This window comes from Schistocerca gregaria, chromosome 6, assembly GCF_023897955.1.
Source record: "Schistocerca gregaria isolate iqSchGreg1 chromosome 6, iqSchGreg1.2, whole genome shotgun sequence".
Lineage (NCBI taxonomy): Eukaryota > Metazoa > Arthropoda > Insecta > Orthoptera > Acrididae > Schistocerca > Schistocerca gregaria.
Window position 1 is genome coordinate 257409545 of NC_064925.1, and position 14515 is coordinate 257424059.

Genomic DNA, 14515 nt, shown 5'->3' on the forward strand with positions numbered 1-14515 from the left:
GTGTATAGTGGGCATGCGGGAGGCCGGGTGGACGTACCGCCGAATTGCTCAACACGTGGGGCATGAGGTCTCCACAGTACTTCGATGTTGTCGCCAGTGGTCGGCGGAAGGTGCACGTGCCCGTCGACCTGGGACCGGACCGCAGCGACGCACGGATGCACGCCAAGACCGTACGATCCTACGCAGTGCCGTAGGAGACCGCACCGCCACTTCCCAGCAAATTAGGGACACTGTTGCTCCTGGGGTATCGGCGAGGACCATTAACAACCGTCTCCATGAAGCTGGGCTACGGTCGCGCACACCGTTAGGCTGTCTTCCGCTCACGCCCCAACATCATGCAGCCCGCCTCCAGTGGTGTCGCGACAGGCGTGAATGGAGGGACGAATGGAGACATGTCGTCTTCAGCGATGAGAGTCGCTTCTGCCTTTGTGCCAATGATGGTCGTAAGCGTGTTTGGCGCCGTGCAGGTGAGCGCCACAATCAGGACTGCATACAACCGAGGCACACAGGGCCAAAACCCGGCATCACGGTGTGGGGAGCGATCTCCTACACTGGCCGTACACCTCTGGTGATTGTCGAGGGGGCACTGAATAGTGCACGGTACATCCAAACCGTCATCGAATCCATCGTTCTACCATTCCTAGACCGGCAAGGGAACTTGCTGTTCCAACAGGACAATGCACGTCCGCATGTATCCCGTGCCACCCAACGTGCTCTAGAAGGTGTAAGTCAACTACCCTGGCCAACAAGATCTCTGTATCTGTCCCCCATTGATCATGTTTGGGACTGGATGAAGCGTCGTCTCACGCGGTCTGCACGTCCAGCACGAACGCTGGTCCAACTGAGGCGCCAGGTGGAAATGGCATGGCAAGCCGTTCCACAGGACTACATCCAGCATCTCTACGATCGTCTCCATGGGAGAATAGCAGCCTGCATTGCTGTGAAAGGTGGATATACACTGTACTAGTGCCGACATTGTGCATGCTCTGTTGCCTGTGTCTATGTGCCTGTGGTTCTGTCAGTGTGATCATGTGATGTATCTGACCCCAGGAATGTGTCAATAAAGTTTCCCCTTCCTGGGACAATGAATTCACGGTGTTCTTATTTCAATTTCCACGAGTGTAGTTATGAATACCTCACAGCTAGCCACAAACTCATACACACTGTTCAACATGACTCTGCCCAAGCGGAACGAAAGGGAATCAAAGGCCGCAAAATTATATCTGCATGAATTATGCCTTGAACTTATGTATACATGTGTAGAAGACCTATTCAGGGACTTGAAAAGAGTCTAAATCATTACTGCTGTGGAAGACATCGAAAGAAGAAATTAGAGGTAGTCAAAAGTACTCCAAATGAAGAACCAACTTCGAAAGCACGGTTCTCGGTATGCATTAAGAATACAACTAACGACAAATTCTGATATAAAATCACAAAGACGAGGTTAACCTGTGGGAACTGGTAGCCATATGTGTAAGTCACTCAGAATCGACCATACTGTGTGCAGGAGGAAAATGTCATCTGTAATTGACAGTATTCTCTTTGGTTGAAGAATGTTTCTTAGAAATTTTCAGTAAACTGTAACCTATATATATGCAAGTGTATTTGTTTCCGTTTTTAACACTTTTCGCCAAGAACTAAAATTTATTATTTAGGTTTTAGCTCAAAGATTGCATAACAGTATTCCACAGTCTATCCTTTCAAGTACAAGCTTTTTGTTTCTAGTTTAGACAAACTTTCATCTCCAAGGTTTTACCAATGTTCCTTGTTATACAGGGTGTTTCAAAAGTGATGTCAATAATTCACACATGGAAAGTATAGCCCAAGATGTTCGATCAAATACAGGACCGCGAATCAACCGCTGACGAGATACTGCATTAATTCGAGTTGGGGACCAATTGTAAACAGTCCTGCGCACCATGGTATTTACGTTGGTGTCTCAAGGATTTTGATCAACCTCCATGTCCCCACCTTGCACTGTGTCGTACAGGACTCACTATCAGTTAAGAACGTGAAGGCACCACGGACAGGGGTTTCGCTAATGAAAGTGCACTGGCATATACTTAATGTATAGCAAAGCGAATTGCCTGGTCCTTGAGGCTCCACGATTGTATGAGGAAGCTTTTCCTTTCCGCAGGCTGCCCGACAAGCGTACATTTAACCGGTTACATCGGCGTCTTATGGAAACCAGGAGTTTCGCTCATTATGTACGAGAATGTTGACCCAGATCTGTAACACCTGATGTTGAGGACACGAACGTCCGAGCACATCAACAAGGATTGCTACCCAAGAGCATATCCTGAGTCATAGCAGTGTATGGCGAATTGTGCATCGGAATGTACTCTGTCCATATTGTCTCCAGCGACTGTAAGCCATCAACAATGTACACCTCCCACCAAGAGAGAATTTCTACCAACAACAGTGTAACTTGAATCCGCTATATGAAATGACTATCCTGTTCATGGATGAGCCTGGATTTACCCGTGATGGTATTTTAACATAACTGTCACATTTTGGCCGATGTCAATCCTAATGCGACACATTTTTCACGACGTCAGCAGCGTTATTCTTCGAACGTCTGGGCAGGACTGTTCGGAGACGGCCATGCATAACGGTGCTCTAGCACATTTCCATTTACAAACGCGCCGGCTTCTAGCTCCGAGGTATGTTCAACATTCGATAAGTAGAGGAGGGTCTGTGCCATGGCCTCTAATGTCAGGAAATGTGACCTATCTTGACAACGGTTAATTTGTGCACCCATGTTTATAGGAGCCTTTCAGTTACTTTTGGGCTGTAATTTCCATGTGTGAATTGTTGACCATCACTTCTGAAATACCCTCTACTGAGCCTGAGAAAAACTGTGAATTGAAGTACACATTTATCGACAACCTATATGTTCCAAACCTTCCTGTTTTTTTACTGTGTCACTGAGCACTTTTAAACTGATTTCAGCTTGGGATCACTATCATTTAAATATATATTACAGCATTTATAGCATTCTGTAAGACGGGCAGATTTTTCCCTTGGTTATTGTTCCACGTAACTCATTCCTAGTGCTGACGTTTAGCAAACCTGGGTTCAACGGTACAGAGCCACCTTACGCACTACCAGCGTAACTATGGATGCCGTGGAACATCATGTTGTGGATATCAAAATTTCAAGGAATACTGAGGTCCACTTGGCTGCCATGATCTCCAGACCTCTTAGTCAGTGGCTACGCTTTATGGCCACATCTAGAGCTTGATGTGTATCAGACTGGAAGAGCAAACGTTGCCCAGCTCAAGTCTCAGACTGAAGACAACATCACGAACATCCCGGAGTAAATGTTGCGCTGTGCTGAGCAGAATCTACAGAGTCAGCTCATTGAACGTGTACAGCGAAATGGACAGAACGTAAAATTAATTTTTAAAAAGTGATGCCTAATGAAATTTCTATTCTTGTAGAACAAACTTTGAAGTAACAGTTAACTTTCTTATGAAGTGATTTGACGTTTACCCAAGTTTTTCGCCATAGGTATTCACGATATCTAAACGACAGTTCTATTCTTCGACTCAGAGCGGCATATTTTATTCCCGATAAAATTGCACCCGAACACCTAAGACTGTCGAATGACCTGTAGGTTAAGTGGATACGAAGTGTGTCTAAGTGACACAGAAAGCTATAAAATGAGGAAGTGTGATAAAAATCTCTTCCAAGTTTGCGGACGTGACTATGTTACACTCACACTGTGCTGGAAGTAATGTGAGGAGATGGGAATACGAAAACAGTAACTGATAACTGAGTCACTGTACAGGTAGCTTGCTATAGCGCCGTCATGTTTTTTTCAAACAACAGTTTTAATATTGTTTATACGTTTTCTGTCTGGGCACTGGGCTACCGTTTGGTTGAAAAGCTGAACATTACGGTTAAATTACGATATTTCATTTTGTAATTTTCGTGCTGAAGAAGAATAAAAATCCAGGAGAAGGAGGAATCCAGGCAGAAGCCATTCAGATTGAATGAGAGACACTGTACGAGAACGTCTGTTATTATACCTTGTTTATCTGTGAACTGGATAAAATCCAGTAGCTTGTAGAGGAGGTTTCTGGTGAATATCAAGAGTGTTTTAAAAGGGCCACTCGACTGCAGACGGCATCTATGTCTGCGACAACTCATCGAAAAAATGCAGGAATATGACGAATACCTACACGAGCTCTTCATAAATTTTAAGAAATTGTGATACTGCACCCACTGGGAGAGCCTTATCAGTTGCCTAACCAAGTTTGGAATACCCAAGTAACTCGTTGACCTATTTCGAGCTTGTTGTTGTTGTTGTTGTCTTCAGTCCTGAGACTGGTTTGATGCAGCTCTCCATGCTAGTATATCCTATGCAAGCTTCTTCATCTCCCAGTACCTACTGCAACCTACATCCTTCTGAATCTCCTTAGTGTATTCGTCTCTTGGTCTCCCTATCAGATTTTTACCCACCACGCTGCCCTCCAATGCTAAATTTGGGATCCCTTGATGCCTCAAAACATGTCCTACTAACCGATCCCTTCTTCTAGTCAAGTTGTGCCACAAACTTCTCTTTTCCCCAATCCTATTCACTACCTCCTCATTAGTTACGTCATCCATCCACCTTATCTTCAGCATTCTTCTGTAGCACCACATTTCGAAAGCTTCTATTCTCTTCTTGTCCAAACTAGTTGTCGTCCCTGTTTCACTTCCATACATGGCTACACTCCAAACAAATACTTTGAGAAACGACTTCCTGATACATAAATCTATATTCGATGTTAACAAATTTCTCTTCTTCAGAAACGCTTTCCTGGCCAGTGCCAGTCTACATTTTATATCCTATTTACTTCGACCATCATCAGTTATTTTGCTCCACAAATAGCAAAATTCCTTTACTACTTGAAGTGTCTCATTTCCTAATCTAATTCTCTCAGCATCATCCGATTTAATTTGACTACATTCCATTATCCTCGTTTTGCTTTTGTTGATGTTCATCTTATATCCTCCTGTCAAGACACTGCCCATTCCGTTCAACTGCTCTTCCAAGTCCTCTGCCGTCTCTGACAGAATTACAATGTCATCAGCGAACCTCAAAGATTTTACTTCTTCTCCATGAATTTTAATACCTACTCCAAATTTTTCTTTTGTTTCCTTTACTGCTTGCTCAATATACAGATTGAATAACATCGGGGAGAGGCTACAACCGTGTCTCACTCCCTTCCCAACCACTGCTACCCTTTCATGTCCATCGACTCTTATAACTGCCACCTGGTTTCTATACAAATTATAAATAGCCTTTCGCTCCCTGTATTTTACCCCTGCCACTTTCAGAATTTGAAAGATAGTGTTCCAGTCAACATTGTCAAAACCTTTCTCTAAGTCTACAATTGCTAGAAACGTAGGTTTGCATTTTCTTAATCTTTCTTCTAAGATACGTCGTAAGGTCAGTATTGCCTCACGTGTTCCAACATTTCTACGGAATCCAAACTGATCCTCCCCAAGGTCCGCATCTACCAGTTTTTCCATTCGTCTGTAAAGACTTCGCGTTAGTATTTGGCAGCTGTGACTTATTAAACTGATAGTTCGGTAACTTTCACATCTGTCAGCACCTGCTTAATTTGGGATTGGAATTATTATATTCTTCTTGAAGTCTGAGGGTATTTCGCCTGTATCATAAATCTTGCTACCGGCTTTTACAGTTTTGTCATGACTGCCTCTCCCAAGGCCGTCAGTAGTTCTAATGGAATGTTGTCTACTCCCGGAGCCTTGTTCGACTCAGGTCTTCAGTACTTTGTCAAACTTTTCACACAGTATCATATCTCCCACTTCATCTTCATCTACATCCTCTTCCATTTCCATAATATTGTCCTCAAGTACATCGCCCTGGTATAGACCCTCTATATACTCCTTCCAGCTTCGTGCTTTCCCTTCTTTGATTAGAACTGGGTTTCCATCTGAGCTCTTGATATTCATACAAGTGGCTCTCTTTTCTCCAAATGTCTCTTTAATTTTCCTGTAGCAGTATCTATCTTACCCCTAGTGATATAAGCCTCTACATCCTCACATTTGTCCTCTAGCCATCTCTGCTTAGCCATTTTGCACTTCCTGTCGATCTCATTTTTGAGACGTTTGTATTCCTTTTTGCCTGCTCCTTTTACTGCATTTTTATATTTTCTCCTTTCATCAATTAAATTCAATATTTCTTCTGTTACCCAAGGATTTCTACTAGCCCTCGTCTTTTTACCTACTTTATCCTCTGCTGCCTTCACTACTTCTTCCCTCAGAGCTACCCATCCTTCTTGTACTGTGTTTCTTTCCCCCATTCCTGTCAATTGTTCCTTTATGCTCTCCCTGAAACCTTGTACATCCTCTGGTTCTTTCAGTTTATCCAGGTCCCATCTCCTTAAATTCCCACCTTTTTGCAGTTTCTTCAGTTTCAACCTACAGGTCACAACAAATAGATTGTGGTCAGAGTCCACATCTGCCCCTGGAAATGTCTTACAATTTAAAACCTGATTCATAAATCTCTGTCTTACCATTATATAATCTATCTCATACCTTTTAGTATCTCCAGGATTCTTCCAGGTATACAACCTTCTTTTATGATTCTTGAACCAAGTGTTAGCTATGATTAAGTTATGCTCTGTGCAAAATTCTAGCAGACGGCTTCCTCTTTCATTTCTTAGCCCCAATCCATAATCACCTACTACGTTTCCTTCTCTCCCTTTCCCTACTGACGAATTCCAGTCACCCATGACTATTAAATTTCCGTCTCCCTTCACTACCTGAATAATTTCTTTTATCTCATCATACATTTCATCAATTTCTTCATTATCTGCAGAGCTAGTTGGCATATAAACTTGTACTACTGTAATAGGCATGGGCTTTGTGTCTATCTTGGCCACAATAATACGTTCACTATGCTGTTTGTAGTAGCTTACCCGCACTCCTATTTTTTTATTCATTATTAAACCTACTCCTGCATTTCCCCTATTTGATTTTGGATTTATAACCCTGTATTCACCTGACCAAAAGTCTTGTTCCTCCTGCCACCGAACTTCAGTAATTCCCACTATATCTAACTTTAACCTATCCATTTCCCTTTTTAAATTTTCTAACCTACCTGCCCGATTAAGCGATCATTCCACGATCCGATCCGTAGAACGCCAGTTTTCTTTCTCCTGATAACGACGTCCTCCTGAGTAGCCCTGCCAGGAGATCCGAATGGGGGACTATTTTACCTCATCATCATTTAATCATAAAGTAAAGCTGCATGCCTTCGGGAAAAATTACGGCCATAGTTTCCCCTTGCTTTCAGCCGTTCGCAGTACCAGCACAGCAAGGCCGTTTTGTTTATTGTTACGAGGCCAGGTCAGTCAATCATCCAGACTGTTGCTCTTGCAACTACTGAAAAGGCTGCTGCCCCTCTTCAGGAACCACATGTTTGTCTGGCCTCTCAACAGATACCCCTCCGTTGTGGTTGCACCTACGGTACGGCCATCTGTATCGCTGAGGCACGCAAGCCTCCCCACCAACGGCAAGGTCCATGGTTCATGGGGGGATTTCGAGCTTGTCTCATTGATTCCAAAGGCAAAGCGAATTCTGGGAATCCAGTAATGGACAGCTTTTACATAAACAGGGACTGGAGACATCGAGATGGCGTTTCCGATACTGGAGCCTGGAAAGATTATGGGAGATGCTTTCCATAAGAATTTCGAGGGATCGAGATACAGGATGGGAAAATTACGCACATCGCATTTCCCGACAATATGGCCCTGTTGTCCAGGTCTTATGAAGAACTGATGCGGATGAGCGACAGCGTGGAGGTGGCAGCGAGCAGAATCGGTGTCCTTGTGAATGAATCGAATTCCGAGTATGTGCTGATGAACATCACCCATGCTTATTCTAGAGAATCACTTCTCACCGCCCTCTGGTTGTCAAAACGCGGCCATACAAAAGGGTTCATATTTTAAATGTGGGGGTAAAATTTACGGGCCTCGTGGGGTAGCCGTGCGATCTGAGGCGATTTGTCACGGTCCGTGTGGCTCATCCCGTTGTAGGTTCGAGTCCTGTCTCTGGTATGGGTGTTGTCCATACCCGTAAGTTAGTTTAAGTTCGATCAAGTAATGTGTAGGCTTAGGGACCTATGACCTCAGTAGTATCGTCCCATAATACCTTACCACAATTTTCCAATTTCTAATCTTCATGGACGACACATCGCGTGGGGCAGGAATGAAAGCAAGAATCCCAACGGCAAACCTACCGTACTTGAGTGTGAGTCAGCTTTATAAATCGCGTAGTCTCTCAACGAATTTCAAACTGCTGCTGCACAAAATACTTAACCAGTCCATAGCGCTGATTGGGCGCCAAACTTTGAGTGTCCTGAAAAAAAGACTGAAGTAATCTTGTTTTTCTGTACAGTACGAGATCACTCGGAAATGAAGGATATGGAATAATTGTGAGGTGGATGAAATCAACAATAGACCAAACATTGTAGGTCTGATGAGAGTTAAGCGCTACCATGGGCATGACATTTCGGTGAGATGGATAAACACCCACTGCCTTTGAATAAAATGGATTTTACTCCCTGCAATAGATGACCCAAGAAAGTTTGGAGAAAAGAAATCTACTTGCTACAGATTGACGTATAGAGTGATTAGCAACAGAAGGCTTAAGACAGAATCCAGCGGAGGAGGAGCTGTGTAGCAATGCGCGCTCCTCTAAAGTAAAGTAAGTAATTTTTGTAGTAATAGATTGATAGTCATAGTGGAAAATCACCTGTTATATAACGTAAATGCACATGGCTCCAGAAGCAAATCGAAAAATTAATTGTCGTTGCGACACATCTGGCACGTAAAAAAAACTGAAATAGCCAATGGTGCAACTAAAGGCAAATGCGCCATCACTAAGAATGGATAAGGGTTTTCATTCTTAATCGAGTGGGAGAGTAGGACTAGAAGGTAGAGTGAAATGAGAGCTGGAGAAACTCTTTAGGTGGTGGCATAAGATATAATAATTTACGATCTGGGGGGCATAGTTTCCCAAATCAAAAAAGTCGTGCGATCAAAGAAGGCAGAAGAATTTTATAATATTTCTTTGTAACTTTTAAAAGCATTGGGGAAAATCATCATTAAACAATTGATTAAGTTACTTTGTAGCATTTTTATCACTGGAAGCATAACGTCAGCCTTCTGGAAGGATTTGATAAAGACAGTTGAGGGGGAGATGTTGCGCTTGGGGATTAGTGATAATCTGAGAGAAAGATATTGGATAGGTGGAGAAGTCGTCGCAGACTGCAGACCGCATCAAGTCCGAAGACTAAAAATGTGTAGATGTAGCTGAGAGAAACGAAGAGATACAGAGAGAGGGAGGGAGAGAGGGAGAGATAGAGAGAGAGAGAGAGAGAGAGAGAGAGAGGGAGGGAGGGAGGGAGAGGGAAGGAAGGAGAGGGAGAATGTGGGGCGAGGAAGTTAGAGAGAAATGGCAAGAGAGACTGTTAGATCACGTCAGCCACTGAGTTGTTGCACCTCGAATAACGGGCTGTGTCTGGGTAATTCAGTGAGTTAGATTCTATACATCTACATACATACTCCGCAATCCACCATACGGTGCGTGGCGGAGGATACCTCGTACCACAACTAGCATCTTCTCTCGTTGTTCCACTCCCAAACAGAACGAGGGAATAATCACTACCTATTTGCCTCTGTACGAGCCCTAATCTCTCATATCTTCTCTTTGTGGTCTTTCCGCGAAATATAAGTTGGCGGCAGTAAAATTGTACTGCAGTCAGCCTCAAATTTCCTCAGTAGCGATTCACGAAAGGAACGCTTCCTTTCCGCTAGAGACTCCTTCCCGAGTTCCTGAAGCATTTCCGTAACACTCGTGTTATGATCAAACCTACCAGTAACAAATCTAGCAGCCCGCCTCTGAATTGCTTCTGTGTCCTCCCTCAAACCGACCTGACGTGGATCCCAAACGCTCTAGCAGTACTCAAGAATAGGTCGTATTAGTGTTTTATAAGCGGTCTCCTTTACAGATGAACCATATCTTCCAAAAATTCTACCAATGAACCGAAGACGACTATCCGCCTTTCCCACAACTGCCATTACATGCTTGTCCCACATCCTATCGCTCTGAAATGTTACGCCCAAATATTTAATCGATGTGACTGTGTCAAGCGCTACACTACTGATGGAGTATTCAAACATTACGGGATTCTTTTTCCTATTCTTCTGTTTTAATTTACATTTATTTCTATTTAGAGTTAGCTGCCATTATTTACACCAATCACAAATCCTATCCAAGTCATCTTGTATCCTCCTACAGTCACTCAACGACGAAACCTTCCCGTACACCACAGCATCATCAGCAAACATCCGCACATTGCTATTCACCCTATCCAATAGGTCATTTATGTAGATAGAAAACAACAGCGGACCTACCACACTTCCCCTAGGGCACTCCAGATTATACCCACACCTCCGATGAAGACTCACCATCGAGGACAACATACTGAGTTCTATTACTTAAGAAGTCTTCGAGCCACTCACATATTTGGGAATCAATCGCATATGCTCGTACCTTAGTTAGGAGTCTGCAGTGGAGGGCCGAGTCAAACGCTTTCCGGAAATCAAGGAATATGACATCCGTCTGATACCCTTCATCCATGGTTCGCAAGATATCTTGTGAAAGAAGGCCTGAGCATTCTCCGAATTGCGCTGTTAAACCACGGTGGGTCTTTTCCGTCCGTAACCCACTTTTTCGGCACATACTTGTCCAATGCGTGATTTACAATGTGTTTAAAATTTGCCCATAATTCTTCCACGTCCATCGTGCCGGAAGTAAATGAAGTCGATTCATTTACTAAGTGCGATGTTAACAACTGCTTATGTGCTCTTTCTAGTAAGAATGCACTCCTCGCCTTCTTGACCGACTTTTTAACTTTCGTAACCGTAGTCGTATATAACGTCATTATCGCTAATCCCTGTCTCAAAACTGACACCGTCGATGAGGTCTGGTCTGTTTGTGGCTAACAGATCTAAAATATTTCCATTACGCGTTGGCTGACGATTTAGCTGCCCAAGACAGTTTTCGGAAAATGCGTTCAAAAGTAATTCACACAACGGCTTGTCTGTACCACCTGTAATGAATCCATAGACATCCCAGTTTACTCTAGCTAGGTTGAAGTCGCCTCCGACTAATATAGGATGACCCGGGGACTTCTGCGATACAGAGTGTAGACTCCCTTTGAATGATTCTAGAATCGTCGCGGTGGAAACTGGTGGCCGGTAATAACACCCAATTAACTTTATTTCTCCTAGCCCTGTTAAACGTGTCCAGGTAACTTCACACACTCTACTTCGACCTCAGTAGACACAATATTTTTGTCAACTGCAATGAAGACACCACCTCCTACGGTGTCTAATCAGTCTTTCCGATACAAGTTCCAACCCTCAGTAAAGATTTCAGAACTTCCTATCTCAGGGTTCAATCAGGTCTCAGTCCCGAGAATAGTTTGTGCGCCACACGCTTCCTGGAGGGCGGTAAATTCAGGAACTTTATTCTGAACACTCTGAAAGTTTACTGCTAATATCTTGATAGCTGAAGTGTCTTTACACTGAGCGCGTCCTGATTTCGCTGCCTGCACGTCCACTGGAGAGTGTTCATCAGGACACCTCGCACTACTACCTAGCCTAAAGAAACCCCATGTGCACGCTACAAGTACTCTGCTACCGGAGTAGCCGCTTCCTTTGTAAAGTGCACCCCTGACCTATCTAAGGGTGTCCTACAATTCCCCACCCAATAGCGCAAGTCTAGACATCAGCATACAAGACCGTCACAGAGTCAACGAAGCCGCTGGTTGAGACCCTCCACTCAGCTCCAAACCAAAGTACCACGATCCACTCTTGGAACGATGCTGCAAATAGAGAGCACTGCTTGCACCCCGCGTGCGAGGCCAGCGGTCTTCACCAAATCCGCCAGCTGCCTGTACGAACTGAGGATCGCCTCAGAACCAAAGCGACAGGCATCATTGGTGCCGACGTGAGCAACTACTTGCAGGTGACTGCGCCCTGTACGCTCGATAGCCGCAGGCAAGGCCGCCTCCACATCTTGGATGAGGTCCCCCGGCAGACAAACCTAGTGCACATTTGAATTCTTGCCAGCCCTGTACGCTGTTTCCCTAAGGGTTCCATCACCCGCCTAACGTTGGAGCTCCCAGTAACCAGCAAGCCTTTGCACCCGTGTGCCTGCTCGGGCGCTGCCGAAGGAGCGGTCACCTGCCCACTGACAGGATGAACGGGAGAGGCCAGGCGGCCAGCCTCCACATTGACCCTCCGCCTCGAGCGACGCGAACGCGCTGCAGTCCGCCACTCACCCTGAGGTGAGGGCGGCCCCAATGTTCCGGGTACACTAGAAGGTGCCTCGGCGGCTGAGTCAGCGGACGCAGCAAGCGACACCTGGGGTGTCTCAAGCGACGCGCCAGACCGTCCGCCGTCGCTGCACCTCGAGGCAGCAGCCTGAAGGCGGCTGACCGTGGCCAACAGCAAGCTCAGCTGCTCGCGAACCGCGGCCAGTTCCTCCTGCGCCCGCACACAGCACACACGCACCCTGTCCATCCTACTGATAATATCTGGACGTATAGAGTTGCGAAAAATAAAACAGCAATATGCGACTGCACAGTGGCGTCACCAGTACCAGATTGAGCTGCGATATATGAACAATTACTTACGAACTAAGCAATCAAATGACCACGACTATGCCACTATAAAGATATTACAATGCGATCATGCCCCTGTCTTAGTACAAATGACAACCGCCTGCACGATGTTACACTCTACCACTACCAAAATATGATACTACCCCTTTCTAATTCGAAAATACGCTAAAATCCGAAAAATTTCACTATGCAAGCACACAAACACACAAAGTAATTTCAATGAAACATGCGGAACTAATACGAAAAACTGAATATACGACTAGTTTCTGCTTCTGCTGCTCGCACACGTCGCTCTGCAAGCGCAGATGAAACTGCATTGGCCTCTGTCTGCTGCTGACTGACTCTACGAAATAAACAGAAAGCACTGGGTGTCCAAGACACACAACTGACTAACGAATCTGCGAATTTATACTTTACAGCTATCAATAAGGAATATTACTCCGCTCTAATACGAGAATACGCAAAGATTTTATGTAATTAAATATGCAAGTCACAAACACTTGGAAAGGAATTAAGAATCAAACTACAAACAAATATGAAAGCTAAATATGCTACTCGCTACTGCACTGCTGCTGCACTACCGCTGCACTGATACTTCACCAGCAGCTGCCGTCCAGCACGTAGTTTCAGTCTGCACAAGCCTTTCAAAATAGTGCATACTCTTCCGCAAGGAGAGACATCAATCCTGAGAAAATTTCTCAGTCTGCCGCTACTGAAATATTCTCCAAAATTGTCGAATGGTCCTTCGGGTGGCAATCAATTCTCGGTCAACCAAATGATGACTATTGTCAACCTTTAACAATGCTGTAGCCAATTGCTTGCAACATGCATCTGGGAGCAATGTTCTCAGCATGTCTGTCCACAAAATTGTTGGAGGCACCTTATGATGTTGTGTACTCCTACACTTTCTGATCAGACATATTTGGACACCTATTAGTGGGCATTAATATGAAGTGTGCCCACCACTGATCTTTAAGACGGCATGGAGGAATGGGAGAGCATTCTTCCTCATGAGTCGAAACCAGCGAAGATAGTAGTGTTGTGCCCAGCTGTCTGGGGCCAAGTGGATTTTCTATGTCAAACGTAACACCTTGGAATTAGGTCAGGACTCTGGACATTTTATTGCCAACAAACAACTGAATCACAGAGGCTGTTTTATAACAGTGTACTATCATAATGATAAAATCGTCGTCTGTAACCTGTACACAGTACCCTGTGCTGTAAAACGTATTCACAGCCTTCCAATTTTGGCTTCGTCTCTACAGACAGAACCACTTCATAAGCACGGAAAACATCTTCCTACTGAAACAACACCTGCATTACACTTCACTGTTGGGTCTACACATGCTTTCAAGTAACAGTCTTTAGCCATTTGTCGAACCCTTACATTGCTCTGTTACCGAGCATAACGTAAATCACTCGTTTCCAGCCACCTACTAGAGTTGCTCTTTACGGCACATCAAGTGTCGCTTAGCATAGACCACAAAACCCCAAACTTCCTTAACGCCGTACGCCTAGTCATTCTTCCAGCTGAACTGACTACAGTACTGTGGACTTCACGAGAGATTCCTTCCACCCGTTTCATGCGTTTCTTTATAGTTACCCTCCCATCAGTACGTGAGATCTGTATGGTCGTGGTTTGGTTGTATTTGCTGCTTGGCACATCTGCTTCGCAGTTCCATCACCAAATGTCGATTTGTGTAAATATAGAAGGAATGAAACAGCCGTCATGGATTCGTTATCTAGACGATATCGGTGACTAGCCGATGTTCAAAATCGCTGAGGTCTCCTGACCGCCCC